This window comes from Ananas comosus, linkage group 12 (genome assembly GCF_001540865.1).
Source record: "Ananas comosus cultivar F153 linkage group 12, ASM154086v1, whole genome shotgun sequence".
Classification (NCBI taxonomy): Eukaryota; Viridiplantae; Streptophyta; class Magnoliopsida; order Poales; family Bromeliaceae; genus Ananas; species Ananas comosus.
In genome coordinates, this window is record NC_033632.1 from 9,977,960 (window position 1) to 9,986,486 (window position 8,527).

The window sequence follows — 8,527 nt, forward strand, 5'->3', positions numbered from 1 at the left end:
TTAGCTAGTGTAACTCTACTCTAATTTTTTTCTTTTATTGTATACAAGTCGGTGCCGTTGCACACATAATTTTTTGTAGTAACGGAGATATATAACGGTAAATTTTCTAAAGAGGGTATATTATCATGCATTTGGGAGCAATTTTTAATAAAACAAAAATTGCCACTTTTATGGTCTGTCAGTGCTGCAAGTCCTATGATGGACTTCGGTGTAGTTTTGCGTGATATGGTAATGTTTGGGGATGAAAACAGATGCAAACAAATTAATTAAAATAGAGTATTTGATCAAAAAGCACGACATTTCATGTCTCGAATTGCACGATTTTTTAGGTTGAGGAAGTTATGTGCAAAACATATCTTTTGGGTTAGAAATTGTGAACTAGAGAGGTTAAATTGTAATTTTTGCAAAAGAAAAAAAAGAACAATGTGTGAATGGGTTATAATTTTATGTGAGCAATTTTGAAATTTTCGTGAGCGGGAAGGACTCATTTAAAACTAGACTTAGAGAGGAGCACGAAGACTACGAAATTAGGCATTTTTGCATAAAAAATTCATTTATTTTGGGCTTTTGCAAAATCGGGCGACCTTTTTCGTTTTTGCACCGCTTTTTCAGCAAACTGGTCAAAATACCCTTATTACTTTTTCTCTTTCCTCTTCGTTCTCTCGTTCTTTTTTTTTTTTCCGCCGGAAAAAAAAAGCGAAGGTCAGGCGGAGCAATTTTTTCTTCTCTTTTTCTTTTTCTTCTTCTTCTTTCTCCTGCTGGAGCACCTTTTTTTTTTTCCCTCTTCTTCTTCTTCTTCTTCTTCTTCCTGTAAGAGCACGGGGCGCGCCACGGCGACTTCCGGCCGTCGCCGATCGGCTCCAACATCGTAGTGCGAGCCGGGGGCGTAAGTCCTGCAGGGAGGGGTCTACAGGCCGGCACCGGCGGGAGCACCGCTGGCGAGGGTGGGGGCGCGGCGGAGCAGCGGCTAGGTGGACGAGTGTCGCCAGCCGGGGCTTGCGCCGGTACGATGGCGCGTCAAGGCGCGCCCGCGCCTGCTCGCGCGCGTCGGCCGCCGCGCGATTTTCCGACGGCTGCGTCCTCTTCTTCTCTCTCTTCGTAGGTGTAAGGTGACACAGCGGGCGGGCAACAGCAGCGGCGGCTGAGCGCGCACGCGGCAGGCGCTGCGCGGCGAGTATCTTCGCGTAAGGTGTAATGTGAATTACACATAACGTGCATACCACGGCCCGCAGAGCGGGCAGCCGCGGGTGGAGTCCAGCTCGGGCGCAGTCTGGGGCGATGTCTTGTCGGCGCCGTTCGCGCCGGGCCTCTCTCGAACGCGCAACAGCAGCGCGGCGGCGCCGGGCTGCTGCATGTCCTTGTTGCGTGTGGCCGGACGGGCAGCGACATCAGCGTGCCGACGAGGCGGCGTCAACCCTCTCCATCCCCTCCCCTGACGATCCTCCTCCCCGGCATCCGCACCAGCGGCGGTTCCGCCGCCACTTCGACGCTGCGGCTTGCTGCCGTCTCTCCGCTCACCGCCCAAGCTCGAGCTGTCGCCCAGCGCGCCCCTGCGGTGAAGCGGTCGCTTGCTTGGTTTTTTGGTCGCGGCGCTGCCTCGCCTGCCGTCGCGTGTCGGCCGCCACAACTCGGCCACGAGTTCGACGCGGGTTTCTGCTCGACCACTGGACTTGCTGCCCGCTCCGCGCGGCAGCGCCGCGCCCGAACGCCACCTGCGGCCGGTGCTACGAGAGCCCTCGGCCGAGGCTTGTTCCGGCGGAAGCCTCACACACGCCGCTCCGCTCCACGCGGCGCCACTTGCACTAATCGGTGTAATCGGTGCACAATTACACACACTTAAGGGGTAATGGGCACCATTACAAACCATTACCACGCAAGAAGAACCACACACGCGCCCCCCTGGCCCGCCCGGCCGCCGCTCGCCTGCACCGGCCTGCGGCCACCAATACAACCATTACGAAGAAGAAGAAGCAGCCGTCGGAGATCGCGACGGCGGCCGACGCCGCCCGAGCGGAGCCCCGGGCGGCGCGCGTGACCGCCGCCCTCGACCGGCGCGACGTCCCCGGCTGTGACACCCCGCTCCACCTCGCCGCCCGCCTCCCACGCGCCCCCACCCTCGCCGCGGCGCTCGCGGTCACCGGTGCCGACCCTTCCCTGCAGAACGCCGCCGGGTGAACGCCGCTTGGCGAGGCCGGAAGTCGCCGTGGCGCGCCCCGTGCTCTTACAGGAAGAAGAAGAAGAGGGAAAAAAAAAAAAGGTGCTCCAGCAGGAGGAAGAAGAAGAAGAAAAAGAAAAAGAGAAGAAAAAATTGCTCCGCCTGGCCTTCGCTTTTTTTTTTTCCGGGGGAAAAAAAAAAGAACGAGAGAACGAAGAGGAGAGAGAAAGAGGAAAGAGAAAAAATAATAAGAGTATTTTGGTCAGTTAGCTGAAAAAGCTGACCGAATTTGCAAAAATGAAAAAGGTGGCCCGATTTTGCAAAAGCCCAAAATAAGTGAATTTTTTATGCAAAAAGGCCACGGAATTATGAGGTTTTTGTGGAAAATGGCACAGAGTTGAAGTTGAAGAGAGGAATTAGATTGGAGGGTACATTCGTAAAAAAAAAAAAATGCGTGTGAAACTGCAAAAATTTATAGCAAGAAGGGCTTCTGCGTAAAATGCGTATGCTATGAAGCAGTGGGCAATAAGGAAATTTATTGGGGTATATATATATACTAGTGTAGTCACCCGCGCGATGCGGCAGATATATATTATTGAAACAATCATTATTTCTATAAAATAAAAAATATTAGTTTAAATGGGCTGTAAAAATCGGTAAAATACTATTAAAGATGACATTTTTATACTTATTAACTCAACAATCTATATAATTAAACTCAATATTTCAGTCAAAAAAATAATAAAATTATAAGTAAGGATAAATACAAAATTTACAATTGATTACACATAACAATTCAAATAAAAGGAATTGTTAAAGTTCAAGCGAGTGTTAATTGAAAATTAAATAAAATTGAGGGCCTATTTCAAATGGGCTAGAGAGGATCTCTCCGTAAACATTTTTACCAATCTTTTTTTAGTATTTAAAAAAAAAAAGCCAAACAAAGCTAAACCTGCACTTCTCCGGGCCTAATTATGCCCTTATGTCCAGCAAAATTTTGATGAGTGAATGAGCCCTGAAACCCCACAGAAATAATTCAGTGAACACCTTATAAGCATCTACTACAAACCAATCTGAATTATAACAGAGATGTGTAACTTGAGTTACTTCTAGTATGTATGTAACAGTATCAAATCCTGAAAAAAAAAACATAATTAAATACAACAACACCTGAACAGAAGCAAATACCTTATAATATAAGACCATCAATAATAAGTTGCCATTTTTCCAAACCAACCTCTATGAGGGTAATCAGGAAACCCAGCGGGAAGAGAAATTGCAACAAAACAAATTGTAATTCAAGTGAAAAAAAGAAAAAAAAAACAACTTAAAAGAGAAGGAACAGTTGAGCAAAATCAAGCAAAATTTGGAAGAATTTAATAATAAAAATTCTAAATTTTTTATCCAAATCGGAAAAAAAAAAGGTTTTCACATCTTTCCGATAAACCAAAATATCTTCAAACTCATTCAGGAGAGGGAAAAGATCCAAGATTCTCAGCTCAGGTCTGCAAATCAAATAAACCCCACCAAATTAATACCCAAAATAGAAAAACCAAAAAGTACATATATAAAAAAAAAGAATGAATTCATAAAAAAGTCTCTTTTTTCTTTCGCAATAAGTAATTGATTCATCTGAAAGTTCGATCTCAATCATTCAATAAATTACAAATTTTTACACGAATTACCTTTCAATACTTCTCCTCATGGTGGCGCCTTGTCTATAACAAAAAAAAAAAAAGCAAAATGAAAGAATAAAATGGTGGCTATGAAAAGTTTAATAGATATTCAAAGTTGGTAGAGTAATCAATTATGATTATAATTGCCATTAATTGATTAAACGTTAATGTAGATTACCATTAATTCATGAAACATTAATAGATCATATAACGTAGAGGAGAGGGGAGGGAAAGGGGTGGGAATTAAAGGAGAGAGAATTATTAAAAAAAACTAAAACAAATTTTTTTATTTATTAACTTAAGAATGAAGGGTTTCTTACCACGTGGCAAGAAACATTGTGGATTCATTATGTTTAATAGATATATATATATATAGAGAGAGAGAGAGAGTATGCCTTGTTTATTTTTGAAAGTATATTCGATAATACGACAACCGATTTCATGATCGGCTCCATTAAGTATAATCTACTTTATTGAAACTATCTAGAAACTAAATTTCATAAATTTTTGATATCATTTACCAAGTGATCAAAAGGTTTCAAAATGACTTTTTTAACAGTCGCAACAGTGTAGAACAATTCAAATTATATGAAACTTTAACAAAGAATTCTCATTAACATCAATGATATGATCAATATTTTTTATTTAAAATTTGAATATTTTATCACTACTTTTTATAATATTTTTGTTTTTAGTTATTTATTTTGAGTTTATTTATTCAGTCGGCAAATAAAGCTAAAAAATTATTAAATTTGATTCTTACATAGTTTACTTTAGTATATTTTTTAAATATCTTTTTAAAAAAAATACTAAAGGGGTCCCATCCGCATCCCCTCACGCCAATTATATCACGCCACGTGTTAATACGATGTCATCCCTGACTTTTGTACACGTGCCACCTCGTGGGGTTAAAAACGACTGCTAGGGACATAAAGTCACGCAGTACTAGTGAAGGGCTCCGCGGCATTCGGCGGGCGGGATGCAGCTGGAAGACGATATAATAATAAATTATTATATTTATTAATATTTTTTTAATATTATTTATTTTAATATTAAATAATTTAAAAATTAAAGGCCAATTTGCATAAAAAATCCATTTATTTTGGGGTTTTGCAAAACCGGGCCACCTTTTTCGTTTTTGCAGATTCGGTCCGCTTTTTCTGCCGCCTGACCAAAATGCCCCTCCTATACAATAGCCTCCCGCGCGTATTTCTTGACATACGTACACTACCCTACTACCCTGCCGTACGGTCTGGCGCGCATTAAATGACCCGTTCAATCTCAGTCATTTCTCGGAACCCGGACCACTTCCACCCCCGCTATTCGCCGACCCCGCTGTTTCCTGTTTGGCTTTAATTCTTTAATACAATAACTCACGATAAATGAGAAAATATGCACGGCCCGAGCAGGGATAATAGTGCAACGCAAAGTGAAACGAGACCGAAAAAATGGTGCAACTGCCATTATAACAGTGCATCGCTAGGTCGCACCAGTGCAACCTCTCCAAAATCAGTCAAAATTTTACTTTCTCTATTCCTTAATATAATCTCAACTTAGTACTGCAAATGAACGGCTACCCCTCCAAATGAAGCCGAAGCGTCGGCGGCGCAGGACGGTGGCTGCGGGGTTCGAAGGTCGGCGATGTGCGACATAAGAGTCGGCAGGCCAGGAAGCTCGGCGGCGGGGCTGGAAGGTCGCCGGCGCAGGACGCTTTTCGAGAGGCGCGACATAAATGCTAAACGATTGTGCAAACTGTTCTTACGAAAGATCAGCGTTCTTATAACGCATGAATAGGTTAACAGATGAACGCCAATAATAGTGCAAGACAGAGTGAATAACAGAACAATATTTTTAAAAGAGTGCAAAGATGCTTGTAAGAGTGCAATAAGGTATAAATAATAGTGCAATCGATTTAAAAACGAGTGCAACGAAAGTGCAATAAGGTAGTAAACCAGTGCAATATTTTGAAAAGACTCGTACTAAGCTTATAAGGGTTCGTTGGAGAGGTTGATACAAGGTATAATAATAGTGCAACGCCAGGTCGGTGAAATGAAAATTTAATTTAAAGAAGGTTTTAAGTATTGTAACACAGATCAAAAGAGTTTAAGAATCTCTGCTAAAGCGTGTAACAGATGATACCTAGTACGAAATTTTCAAAGATTTGGCGTTAACATGAACAAAATAGTGCAAAAAGGTCGAAATTTATATTATTCTATGATGTAAACAGTGCAACATTTTATGAAAAATATTGTAACTGGTAAATAGTGCAACAAATTCCTAAGCAGTACATTAATTTGTGAACAAGAATTATATTTTCTTCTTTAAATCCGAGTACACGATTTTATACAAGTTTACACAATACAAAAAGGATTTGCCTACAATGAAAAATTCTATTACTTCAACAATAACAAATTGAACATAATAAAAATTATGTTACAGAAATATCTAATCATCGAAGCTTGTCTGCAATTCCACGCGCACATAGCCTAAGATAACATGTATAGGCCAGGGGAGACTTCCGCAGGAGACTGCGAGGAGGAGATTGCAAGTAGAAGACTGCGAGGAGAAGACTGCGAGGAGGAGACTGCGAGAAGGAGACTGCCGAAGGAGACTGCGAGTAGGAGGAGGGTCGTTCGGAAGTGTAGATCCAGCAACGAGGCCTTAAGATTGATTTGCACTATCTGGAGTGCTTTATTTGCCTCAAGCCCTTTGGAGCTCCGCTCTACCATGAAACAGACAGTTCAATCAGCATAACATAAGAATCCATCAATAACAATAAAGATCTGTAAGAATTTAAGAACCTGTATGAGAGGAGGGCCAATGGGCTCGTGGCAAATAACGCAGTCCAGATAGCACGAATCAATCTTAACGCCTCATTGCTGGATGGTACCCTTCGGAGCGAGCCGCCTACTCCACGAACTCTGCTTCGGCTCCCTTCGCAGCGAGCCGCCTACTCCGCGAACTCTGCTTCAGCCATCTACCGTCGTTGCCTTAACGTCATGGATGAACTGTAGCCTAGTAACTATTGGTCAAGGATGCGAAGGCGAGGAACGGCGTTCCCGGCAGGAGGAAGAGCCGCGGCAGTGTAGGAGGAGGCTCCATCTCGTACTTCGGCGCTGCGTTTCCTCTTGCAGGGAACGCCGTTGTCGATTCACGTCCTTCACCAAAGGTTGTGTTTCCGTAAAGGGAGATGCATCTGAAGAACCGATATTTAAAAAAACGAATCGTGGGCTGACAAACCCGCCAGTACATCTCTTCCTCACTTACCGAATATACCTTACACGTCACTCATCGTGCCTTCCACTAGCATTCAAATGCGAGGGGATTAAGGGTGCGACGCGCACGGCGATTATTAGTGCAATGTAGGGTGAAAGACCACAACGATGATTGCAATGGTGCAATGTGGTCGACATAATAGTTCAATGATATCAGAAAGCAGGAAAAGAAAGTGCCGCGCAAGTCATGTAATAGTGCAACGTCGGGTAAAATAGTACAACTAAGTTCATAAATGTGCAACTATGTCATACTAATAGTGCAATGGGTTCATGGAACAGCAAACACACGTTCTGGCGAATAACGTGGATATGCGCTCCGACCGCAGCGAGCATTTAATGCTTCTAAAAGTACGTAGTGTAACGTCTACGTCATAGCGTCTATTCTGAGAGGATAGGAGACAGCGGCGGTTATATCGAAGCTGCCTCGGGAAAAGTAAAAGCGAGTTGTTTAAATATGGCTTCTTCAGTTTCAATGCGCGTAAAGGCGTTGCACTGTTATGGCGAATGTTACTCTAATATATCGCCAGTATTGCACTTTTTTTTGCATTTTGTTACCTGGCGTTCCACTATTATTACAACCTATCATTACCGAATGTTACTGTAATATCTTGCGATTATTAAAGTTTTTTTTCATTTTGTTCCCTGGCGTTGCACTATTATTACAGCCTATCGTTGCACCGTTATGACGAATGTTACTGTAATATCTCGTTAGTATTGCACTTTTTTTGCATTTTGTTTACTATTCGCCAGCCCCGATGTTTGCTGTTCGGCTATTACTTTTTCGAAATATGTGAAGCAAACAAGTCTGAGATAATAGTGCAACGAGAAGAGAAATGCCAGGTGAAATGATGTAACTGCCTTTCTATGCGTGCAACACTAGTTCGCACCAGTGCAAACACCTTGAAGCATGAACGGATAATAGTTCAACATTCTAGTAAATAGTGTAACGACAAACATTACAAGTAAATTCCTACCCACTGATTTCCATATATTTATAAGAAAAGGTAATGAGAATTACAATATGTGTACACCAATTCGTCATACTGTGAAAAAAATGATAGTACATGAAAGAACTGTAACTCGAACCAGCGTCGAATTTATTAGTGTCAAAAAGACGCAAGAATCTGCTGCTATCTCGCCGGTCTCCTCGTCATATCCTTCTGGCAGACAGTCCATGTTCCTCACCCTTCTGCAAGTATTCTCGTGATCTAACAGGAAGATTGCGCAGTCATTTGACTGATCTTGCATGGGGATATCTTCCAGATTGATCATCTCCCAGTCGACGGGACGGGGTACTGGGCGGCGGCCCCAACAAATCAGACTAAAATATTCTTGTAGATAATTTCCTATGAATTTACACTTGCATAACGAAACATTGCACTAATTAAAAATATAAATGGATAATGCTGGTACAATTTCTA

At 42.5% G+C, this 8,527-nt stretch overlaps 1 long non-coding RNA gene across 1 annotated transcript; it reads right to left on the minus strand.

The window, feature by feature from the left end:
- Positions 6,121-7,296, minus strand: LOC109718744. Its single transcript, XR_002218507.1, has 2 exons — positions 6,633-7,296; positions 6,121-6,553 (listed from the first exon to the last, which is right to left on the minus strand). It is a non-coding gene; the product is annotated as an uncharacterized LOC109718744 (long non-coding RNA).